At 39.3% G+C, this 10,158-nt stretch overlaps 1 non-coding gene across 1 annotated transcript; it reads right to left on the bottom strand.

The window, feature by feature from the left end:
* Nucleotides 1–7,762: 7,762 nt before the first annotated feature.
* Nucleotides 7,763–7,869, bottom strand: LOC145151601 (small nucleolar RNA R71). The gene has a single exon (XR_013732166.1). It is a non-coding gene; the product is annotated as a small nucleolar RNA R71 (small nucleolar RNA).
* Nucleotides 7,870–10,158: the final 2,289 nt, after the last annotated feature.

The following is a 10,158-nucleotide window of genomic DNA, read 5'->3' on the forward strand; positions in this document are numbered from 1 at the left end:
CCTAACCGTATACAGTTTTAAAAACATACATATAGCAAGTTCCACGAAATCAACAAACTCAAATATCAGTATAGCATGGCTAATATATTTAGGAACTACTTACTTGGCTCGGCTGATCACGCGCGTTGCACTCTCATCTTTTCATTTATTTTGAAAACCCTTTTAAATTATTATTTATTTTTTGAAAACAATTTTCACCGTGTCCTTAGTTTGAGTCCTGACACACTCGAGAGTGTGCCCGAATCCCTCAAACCAAGGCTCTGATACCAACTTGTAAGGACCCAAAAATTTTCAAGAAATTTCCGTTTTTAATTAATAAAACACATTTGCATAATCCATGAAATTCCAAAATAATTGTTTTCAAATCAATATTCATTACAACTTATTTAATTCATCAGAGTGTCCCCAAAACATGTCAATAAAAGAGAGATAGAGTGCATGCCACGCCATCACGCCTTGACCTTGCCCTTGAGTTCAGATGTACCTGAAACAAACCAACAACCTGTAAGAGAAATGCTTAGTGAGTCCCCCAGAGCATACCACACACAATACACATACACATATCTTGCTAGCTAATTAAATCTACACACATATCACATAAGCCATGCATACATAAAACATGTAAGAATGCCATGGGCTACCCTACATGGTCTTTACCTAGGACTGTCATGGGCTACCCCACATGGTCTTACATCCAATTCCATGGGCTCCCCCACATGGTCGTTACCTAGGACTGCCATGGGCTAACTCACATGGTCTTACATCGAGTGCCATGGGCTACCCCACATGGTCTTGACATAGGACTGCCATTGGCTACCCCACATGGTCTTACATTCAAAACATGCCATCACAGATCATATCAAATCACAGAATGACTAATACATAAATCATAATCACATAATCGGCCGGCCTTGGTGCCTTAGACCCATGGGTATGGTGAGAAGACGCATCTCTGTCCGATGAATACAAAAGCTACTCTCTTAGCAGTCCGAACCCTACCAAACTGAATGATAATATTAATCAATGTTAGAACTTTGACTAACCAAGGGGACCCAACTCCCCAACCCTTCCATAAGGCCCAAGTATCCGTCCTTTGGTAATGGGCCCAAAGTCCAAGTCCAAAAATCCTTAATGGGCTTATAGGCCCAATTAAGCCCTAACAATAATTCCATGGCCCACAACAATTGATATGACTTATAATTCCCATAATGCACCAGGCCCAATAATCAGATGAGGCCCAAATAGCCTAAGGGCCCAAAACATATTTGGCCCATCTGCAATGCGTACGCTCGGCGTACCATCCTGGTACGCGCAACGTACTGGAACATGGGGTTACACACGGCGTACACTAGGTTACGCCCAGCGTACCACCCGCTTGAGCACTTTCTCCATTAAGAGCTTAATACTCTTGTCCTTTACGTCCAAAAGACAGATCTAGGTCTGAAAAGATGTCCTAAGGCATAAAGTTGCCAACTTTATGACTTTGCATGTCTCATACACACCCAACGTCTCCATTAAGAGCTTCCCAAGGTCTCTAACCCATGCATGAGGCCAAATCTCCCATCAAGCTTCCATTTTTATGAAACTAAAGGACCAAAGGACCTCAGATCTGTCTTTCCCATCTCCTGGAGTTGCTCAACTCACAAAGGAGGTCCAAAATCATCCAACAAGGGACCAAACTAGAAACCCTAACTAGATCTAGAGATTAAGATGGAAAGGTGTAAGCTTTATACCTCCAGAAGCTCCTCAAGGTTGAAAATGGTAAGATCCTTGAAGCCAATGACACTCCTAGCTTCCTTGACAACTTCTTCTTCTTGGATAAACACTAAAAGAACCAACAATGCACTCTTAAGCTCAAGCTACACTCACAAATGATATTACGGTTTTTAGGGACGTTTGAAGGTGAAGGAGGCTGATAAGGATGAGGTCCAAAAGAGTTAAGGATGTTTATATAGGGCTCAAGCCCGATTTTTAGGGTTTAAACAAGCTGGTACGTACAACCGACGTACTCCTGGTACGCCCAGCGTACGTGCTGCTCCTCCGCGTTCCTCCTCACCAAGTACGCTAAGCGTACTCTTAAGTACGCCCAGCGTACTTGAGGGTCTCTTATGCCAATATTAAGATACTTCAAGGGCTAAGAGACCATACCTGCTTTTGGGGTGTTACAAATCTGTTATTGCAGGTCATGATGCTCATTCAAAGAAGCTTGTTGAGGAAACTCACAATGCTTATGAGTCCGCTATTTCAGTCCTTCAATTAACCATTAACAACCTCAGACGCTCCTTATCCTCCAACTTCCATGGCCAGGAGATTATCAGATTTAAAAAGGAGATTCACAAATTGCTTTTCGACAACATAATCCCCACTAATCAACAACTCAGTGAGGCTATCAAAGCTTAGTTCACTGAAGTTTGTGCCAAAATAGATGGTCTTAAGCAATGGCTTGAGGAGGAACCCGGTGTTCCATCCTCAAAAGGGGGAAGTGAAGACCATGGCTCATATCACATTTCACCTCAACAATCACATCCACATCAATATTTACAAACTCCCATCCATTTCGGTCAGCATCCAATTCTTTCAACACTTATCACTCATCACAAGGTTCCTACCCCGCAACCTTCTACGCAACCATCTCCACAAAAAAAACTCCTGTGCCCTCTCCTCAGAAAAGCCCAATTCAATATCCTCATCAGTCGCGAGTTCTAGATGCTTAACATCTTTCTTCACAGCATCCAGGGACTCCCCCTCATCTCAGAAACTTAGTCCCAGAAATGTCATCCGAAAACTCCTACGACTCTCCCAAAACCAAACAAAAGAAAGCTGACTGGAGAGCAGCTAAATTTGCAAAATTAATTTGGAGAGATCACGGATTTGACATCACTCTGGATGAATCTCGTGTCAATTCCTGGGTTAATCCCATCCGAAGATTACTCGATGATGACTACAAGCCCTATCTCACCTTTGCGGAACCTCCAGCAGACAGTTATTGGGACATTCCCATCTCTCCCAACGCAAAGTTCTTGACCGTTTTGAATCTTTTGACCGTAGCCTCCCAGATGATCAAAGGTTGCCACTGGAATTTGAAAGACTTAACTGATTCCATGCCAATCATGGATCTGCAATCGAGAAAATCTGGTCAAACGACAAACCCACTGCAGTCCAGAACTACAAGCCCAGAAAATTCATGAAAGCAGAATTCATCCAATATACCCTCACTAGAAGAAATTCAGACTACATCCGAACCCAAGCTGATTTCCCTTGCATGAACCTGGAGGAAATCTTCCTGATTGCAAAGGTATTTCAGAACAAAAGTGAGAAGCACCCAAAGATGAAGACTGCGTATGAAAGGGCATGTACCTTCCTAAAAGAGACTGTGTGTGGCTTTGCAAGAATTGACGCCGACATCCACCCACCACTTGCTCAGAAAAATTCAACCTCCCTCCTCTTGAACGAGCTCCGGTCCTAACTGAAGGCTTTCAAGAAAGATCCCTTGGAGCAACTAACTTCCCAGATCTTGGAGTCATTTTCAAACGCTTAAATTATGAAAGAAAATACTTCATTCCAATGACTGCCATGAACCGCATGACCCGGAAGTAATTGGAGATCACTCAAACTGCAGTCAATAGATCAAAAGACATAACTGCTGAAGTAAAATTTGAAATCTCAAGGAGAATTGTGTGGCTTAAGGAAGTCAGGAAGTTCTGGTGGATTCTCATCAAATTTCTGAAGCTCGACAAATGAAAGGAAAGTTAAAGAGGTCACTTAGGGGGGAAATTGTTGAAACATAAAAGTGACCCTATTAAACTTGAAGAGATCCGAATTTGTCAGCTAGATCCGCAGTCAAGCTCCACACCGCAATCAAGAACTGCATCCGCATTTGAAGTCATCAAGCATAGCCTTAGTTTTATCTGTTTTATGTCTTTACATTCCTTTGTCCAGTGTGCCTTGGATGGCCACCTTAGACAGATTTAACTTTTTAATCTTCGAGACTCTATAAATAGAGTACTCTTATTCTAAATGAATATATCTCTCAATTATCTCTATCTTGAATATCGTATTCTATTTACTCTCTCACTCTCCCATCTCAAAAGATCTTCAAATCCTAATATTAAGATCGTTATCTCTTCGGAGCAAGTCAGCTTGACTTAATCACTAAGCTTGATCTCATTTACTAACCCGGATTGTCTGCAATCCTTGCTAAGAATTAGCTTATAGTGTCTTCTTGATATAATACTTATTGTCATTTATATTTCCTTACATTTCCGCACCTAATTATCTAATTATCTAACTCTAACTTATTATTATTGTTGAGCTTTATGATCCACTGAGTTAAACTTCATTCCGCATTATTACTTGTTCTAACGTTTGTTCAAGTGTGTTACTCAAGTTTTTCTCTCAACATCCTTCATGGACTGAACTTCGTTATTTTTCATTTCTTGCTTTCTGGCAGCTCAAAGCCCACCATTGCTCCAGTTCCTGTTAGCAGCTCACTGGTATTGATCAGTGTACCTTCACTGACCAACGCGCTTTGCTTTTGCAGTTAAATAAAAAACATAGAACTCATAAGAATTGCCAAATTAACTAGAAGTGCAGATAAATAAGAATGTGTTAATAAGCACAACAGGTTTTCGACCTCAAGTCGCGCACTAGTGATAACTAAAAGGATCATTGTCTGTTGACTCTTGAAACTCTCAAGAACAATACGACCCCTACTGACTTCCAATTAATATATTAATCACATAATATATTAACAAACTATTTCCTCATAATTTCCAATTAGTTTATTAATCATATAATAATCTAATAAATTATACTTCTCTCTCCTAATATCATTTCTAGCTATTTCTAGTCATGAAGGCAACCCAAAAAGGATTTTTCTTCTAAGTACTAGTATATACTAATTTAGTTATGAGCTTAGACACCTTAATCCAACAACTTTCACCCGTCAACTTTGAACTGTATAAAATGATACTCTTATCATCTCAATTTTCTAGGAAGCATGGGATGCTGGTTTGGGTATAATTTGTATGCGTAAGGCAATCAGTAGCGGGAGTGGGAGCTCCTAGTTTGGGTTGTAGTATGTGGGAGTGGATGCTTGTGATTATTCCATGGAATGGAATGCTACTGCACGAATGCTTCTTTCTTTGTGCTTTATGGAACTCTTAGGTGGTGGGAGTTAGCTACTAAGTGAATATGTCAAGTCACATGTGACAGGGGTTGAATAATCTCAGAGTAATGGATTTGAACCTATTGCTCAACTCTTGTATGAGTCCAACCGTTGTAGGGATGGGTTTGTTACTCGAAGGATTATCTAAGCTTTGCTGCATGTGATTGTATTCATGAGGTGGACGACTGGTGATATGTGCATATTTAGATATATATATATATATATATATATATATATATATATATATATATAATATAGATTTTTGTTATTTATTGGCTGATTTATTGCAATTTATGGACAAAAGGTACTTAATTATGTTTAAATTGTATTTTCAGTCCAAAAGATATGCTCGGAAGCAAAAGGAAGCAGGAGCTGCGATCGGAAGCTCGGGAACTGAAGAAAGAAGATAAAGAGCCAAATACTGAAGCTACTCGGCGAGTTTGGACGTCTACTCGACGAGTACCCACAAATGTTCGCGAAGCAAAACACAAAATCCTTGCCGTATACGGACTCTACAGATGGGACTCGGCGAGTCGGTTATCTACTCGACGAGTAGACCCTGTTTTCTGAAAACTATAAATAGAAGTCATATTACCAAATTGAGACTCTCTGGAATTTTGGAGGAGGATTACTTGACGACCAAGAAGACATCTGGAGCTTTGGAAATCGTGAGAGAAACCCTAATCTTCAATTCTAAGAAGATTTAAGGCAACATAAGTTTACTTTTCCACTTTATTCTTGAATAGAACTATGTTTGGATTATTAGAATTCATTTTTGGGTTGTTATCTGCAGCAATTATGAACTAATTCCTTTAGTTTCTGTTTAGGGTAGATAAGTTTGCTCCTATGGATTGATTTATATTAGGATTAATTGTTTATTGGTGAATTTTGTTAAATTAAGCTTTTTAAAGAACCTTATGCATTAACCACAACTATTTTCATTTAATTGACGAGTAATTAATCTGCATGAACATCTCTTAATTGGTTACCTCATGTAATTTATGTGAAAACATTGTTATGTGCCTCGGAATAGTGAATGTGAAACTAGGGTTAACTAGAGAATGGGTAAATTAATATGTGAGCTTGTGTGATAAACCATCAACAAGAGGTTAATTGAATTATTAGTTTGATTAGCTAATTACAAGTCTTGTTTAATCCGAATAATTAAAGTAGGAAATTCATTAGTTTGAACACTTGATCACTGCTTAAGTTAATTTATTTCCTAAGGATTAGCAATAGCGAATGTGAATCTAATCACCTTAGTTGGTAACCAATAACAATTAATCCACTGCAATTGCCATAAATCAACCATAGGAGTAAAGGAATCGAACCTAAACAGAAACCTCTTTATTACTGAATTTGGTTAGTTTTTACTTGTTTTTAGCTGATTAATTACTTAATTTGCGTGTTAGTTAGTGTGTTAAAGTTTCTAGTCTTATAAAACTAGAGAAAACCCTTTTCTTTATTATTTGTTTTTAGATAATTCTAGTAGTTAGTTTAATTGTCGTTCCATGTGTTCGATACCCTGCTTGCTAGATCTATACCACCAACTGATAGGTACACTGCCTTTTGTGTGTCTAATTTACATTAAAAATTAGGAATAAAACTAGTTCGTTTCACACACATCAAGTTTTTGGCGCCGTTGCCGGGGAACGGTTCAAAAATTAAATCTAATTCCTAGTATTATCGATCCTTTGTGTGAGATCCACCTTGCACAAAGTTACTGCTTTAATAATTTAGTTATTAGGTTAAGTTTTAATTTTTTCTGTTTTTAGAACTTTTGTTTAAATTATTTCTGTTTTAGCTCTGTACTCACCGAGTGCACTCGCACCTACTCGACGAGTCCATCGCTGAAACAGAAGTTTGTTTTTATTTTATCTTTGTTCTTTTTACGCGTGTTTTCTATTTTTATTGCAGTCGTTTATGACCAGAGGAAGAGGTACACCTTTGATTCCACCACTTGAAGACCCGGAAGTAACTTTGAGGAAAAACAAAGGCAAAACCGTAGGAGAAACCGCAACATCAAAGAATTCGCCGTTGAAGAATCTCAAATCTGTTTTTAGTAAGAAAAAGGACAAGAAAGTGGGAGAATCCAACATCTTTTCAGAGGCGGACGAAGACCCGAAAAAGGAGGATATCATGTGTGAATCTGAAAAGGAAGAAATCGAACTTGGAGAAGGAAGCGACATAGAGGGCGAACTAGCTAACACCATGGCCAACATCGATGAAGTTCCCATGGGTGAATGGAAGAAAAGGATGCGTGACGACACCGGCCCGGGACTTGTGCAACCCGCGATTCCCGCAACTGCCACCTTTAAACATAAGGGCCACATACTTTCTCAACTTAAGGAAATCCCATTCTACGGGAAGGATCATGAAGACGCATACAAGCATCTTGACGAGGTCAATGACATAGCCGACTACTTCAATGTCCCTAATGTGGCTCGCGACACTGTTTTGCTACGTATGCTACCAGTCACATTCAAGGGAGCCGCAAAAGATTGGCTAAAATCACTCCCTCCAGGATCCATCACTACTTGGACTAAAATGAAAGAAGAATTTATAGACGAATTTTGCCCTCCCTCAAAGATAGCCAAATTGAAGAAAGCCATTGCTAATTTTGAACAGCAAGATGGAGAGTCACTTTATGAAGCATGGGAAAGATACAAGGGTTTACTAAGAAATTGCCCACATCACGATCTAAACATCCAACAAGAAGTCTCCATTTTCTATGATGGAGAAAATGTGACAACTAGGCAACTCCTTGATTCGCAAGGACCACTCACAAAGAAAGCACGCCCAGTGATAAAGGCTCTAATTGAAGAATTCTCTAAACACTCTAGAGAATATCACAACCCATAGAATGACTTAACTCGAGGGGCGGTGAATTCTATTACCGATGACATGGCGGCAATGATGGCAAAATTAGAAAGCATGGACCAAAGAATGACTAAGATGGACCAATCCATCCATGCCATTAGAGTGGGATGTGAAAATTGTAGAGGGCCCCACCTTACTAAAGATTGTGACCTTGATGAAAACGGGAACCGGAAAGTGCAAGTGTGCTATTCAAGTGGTGACAGATATGATGACAATTGGCGAAAACCCAAGAAAGAATGGCTACCATATGAAGAGTATAAAAAGACAAGGGAGGAAAAATATAAGCAAAAAGATAGAGACTTTTATCAAAAGGAGGAACCGGTGTATGAAAAGAAATCAGATTTGGAAGACATGCTTACAAGATTCGTAGTCGCGTCCGAGAAAAGACATAGTGATACCGATGCTACAATCAAAGATCAACAAAATATGTTGAGAGAACACCAAATTATGATGAAAGATCAACAAGCTCTGCTTAGGAATCAGCAAGCATCTATTCTAAACATAGAAAAGCAGTTGGGCCAACTTGCACAATAAGTTAACGAGAGGCGACCGGGTGGACTTCCTAGTAATACCGAAAGTAATCCAAAAGGTGAACATATAAATATCGTGACAACTAGGAGTGGGAAGATTATAACTCCTCTGGCCCCTATTCAGCAAGAAGTTCCTAAGCTGGTTCAAGAGGAAGAAGCAGAACGTGAAGAATCACAAATTCCCGATCTGACTCGCCGAGTCAAAGTTACAGACTCGACGAGTCCCCCACCTGAACAGAAAAACAAGCCTCCTGTCCAGCCATATCAGCCTCCACTGCCATTTCCAGCTCGAGCTAGACAAGAAAAGAATGATGTTGACTACCAGAAGTTCCTGGAACACATAAAGGCTCTTCAAATTAAAATGTCATTCATAGAGGTGGTTGCACAAATGCCTAAATATGCCAAATTCCTTAAAGAGCTTCTAACTAATAGAAAGAAGATGGAAGAGGTGAAGAAAGTGGTCCTAAATGAGAACTGTTCAGCTGCCATGTTGAACAAACTAGCTAAGAAGAAGGGTGATCCGGGAAGCTTAAACTTGCCTTGTCAATTCGGAAACTTAGCCGCCATTTATGCATTGGCTGATTCAGGGGCAAGTGTAAATCTCATGCCATACTCATTCTTCAAGAAATCAAGAAAATTTATCAAAGAAGTAAAGAATTCCAAATAAGCTCTATAGTGGTATCAAAAAGTTGTAATTGTCTAGATTATGTACGCTTGGGTTGCTCAACCAAAAATACCTTGAGGCTATGAGGTTTTATGCGGATGGATTCGGAGGGATGCATAAAATGAGCATTGTTCAAAAGAAGTGGGCGAGTGTTTATGAGGATTGTGAGTATTTAGAATTGAGGGGGGTCCTTAGGAAAAACTTTAGACACAAATGTATGCGTTGCGGTCTTGACATAATGGCTGGGTTTAATTAGGATTGTCTTATGTGGTATTAGTATGTTAAAATTTAGTTTTGCTTGGGGGCAAGCAAAAATCAAGTGTGGGGTATTTTGATATGTGTATATTTACCTATATATTTAGTATCGATTTTTGTTATTTATTGGCTGATTTATTGCAATTTATGGACAGAAGGTACTTAATTATGTTTAAATTGTATTTCAGTCCAAAAGATATGCTCGGAAGAAAAAGGAAGCAGGAGATGCGATCGGAAGCTCGGGAACTGAAGAAAGAAGAAAAAGAGCCAAATACTGAAGCTACTCGGTGAGTTTGGACGTCTACTCGACGAGTACCCACGAATGTTCGCGAAGTGAAACACAAAATCCTTGCCGTATACGGACTCTACAGAGGGGACTCGGCGAGTCGGTTATCTACTCGACGAGTAGACCTTGTTTTCTGAAAACTATAAATAGAAGTCATATTCCCAAATTGAGACTCTCTGGAATTTTGGAGGAGGATTACTTGACGACCAAGAAGACATCTGGAGCTTTGGAAATCGTGAGAGAAACCCTAATCTTCAATTCTAAGAAGATTTAAGGCAACATAAGTTTACTTTTCCACTTTATTCTTGAATAGAACTATGTTTGGATTATTAGAATTCGTTTTTGGGTTGTTATCTGCTGTAATTATGAACTAATT

The sequence above is a fragment of the Lactuca virosa genome, chromosome 1, assembly GCF_052849685.1.
Source record: "Lactuca virosa cultivar CGN04683 chromosome 1, Lactuca_virosa_CGN04683_v6, whole genome shotgun sequence".
Taxonomy (NCBI): Eukaryota; Viridiplantae; Streptophyta; class Magnoliopsida; order Asterales; family Asteraceae; genus Lactuca; species Lactuca virosa.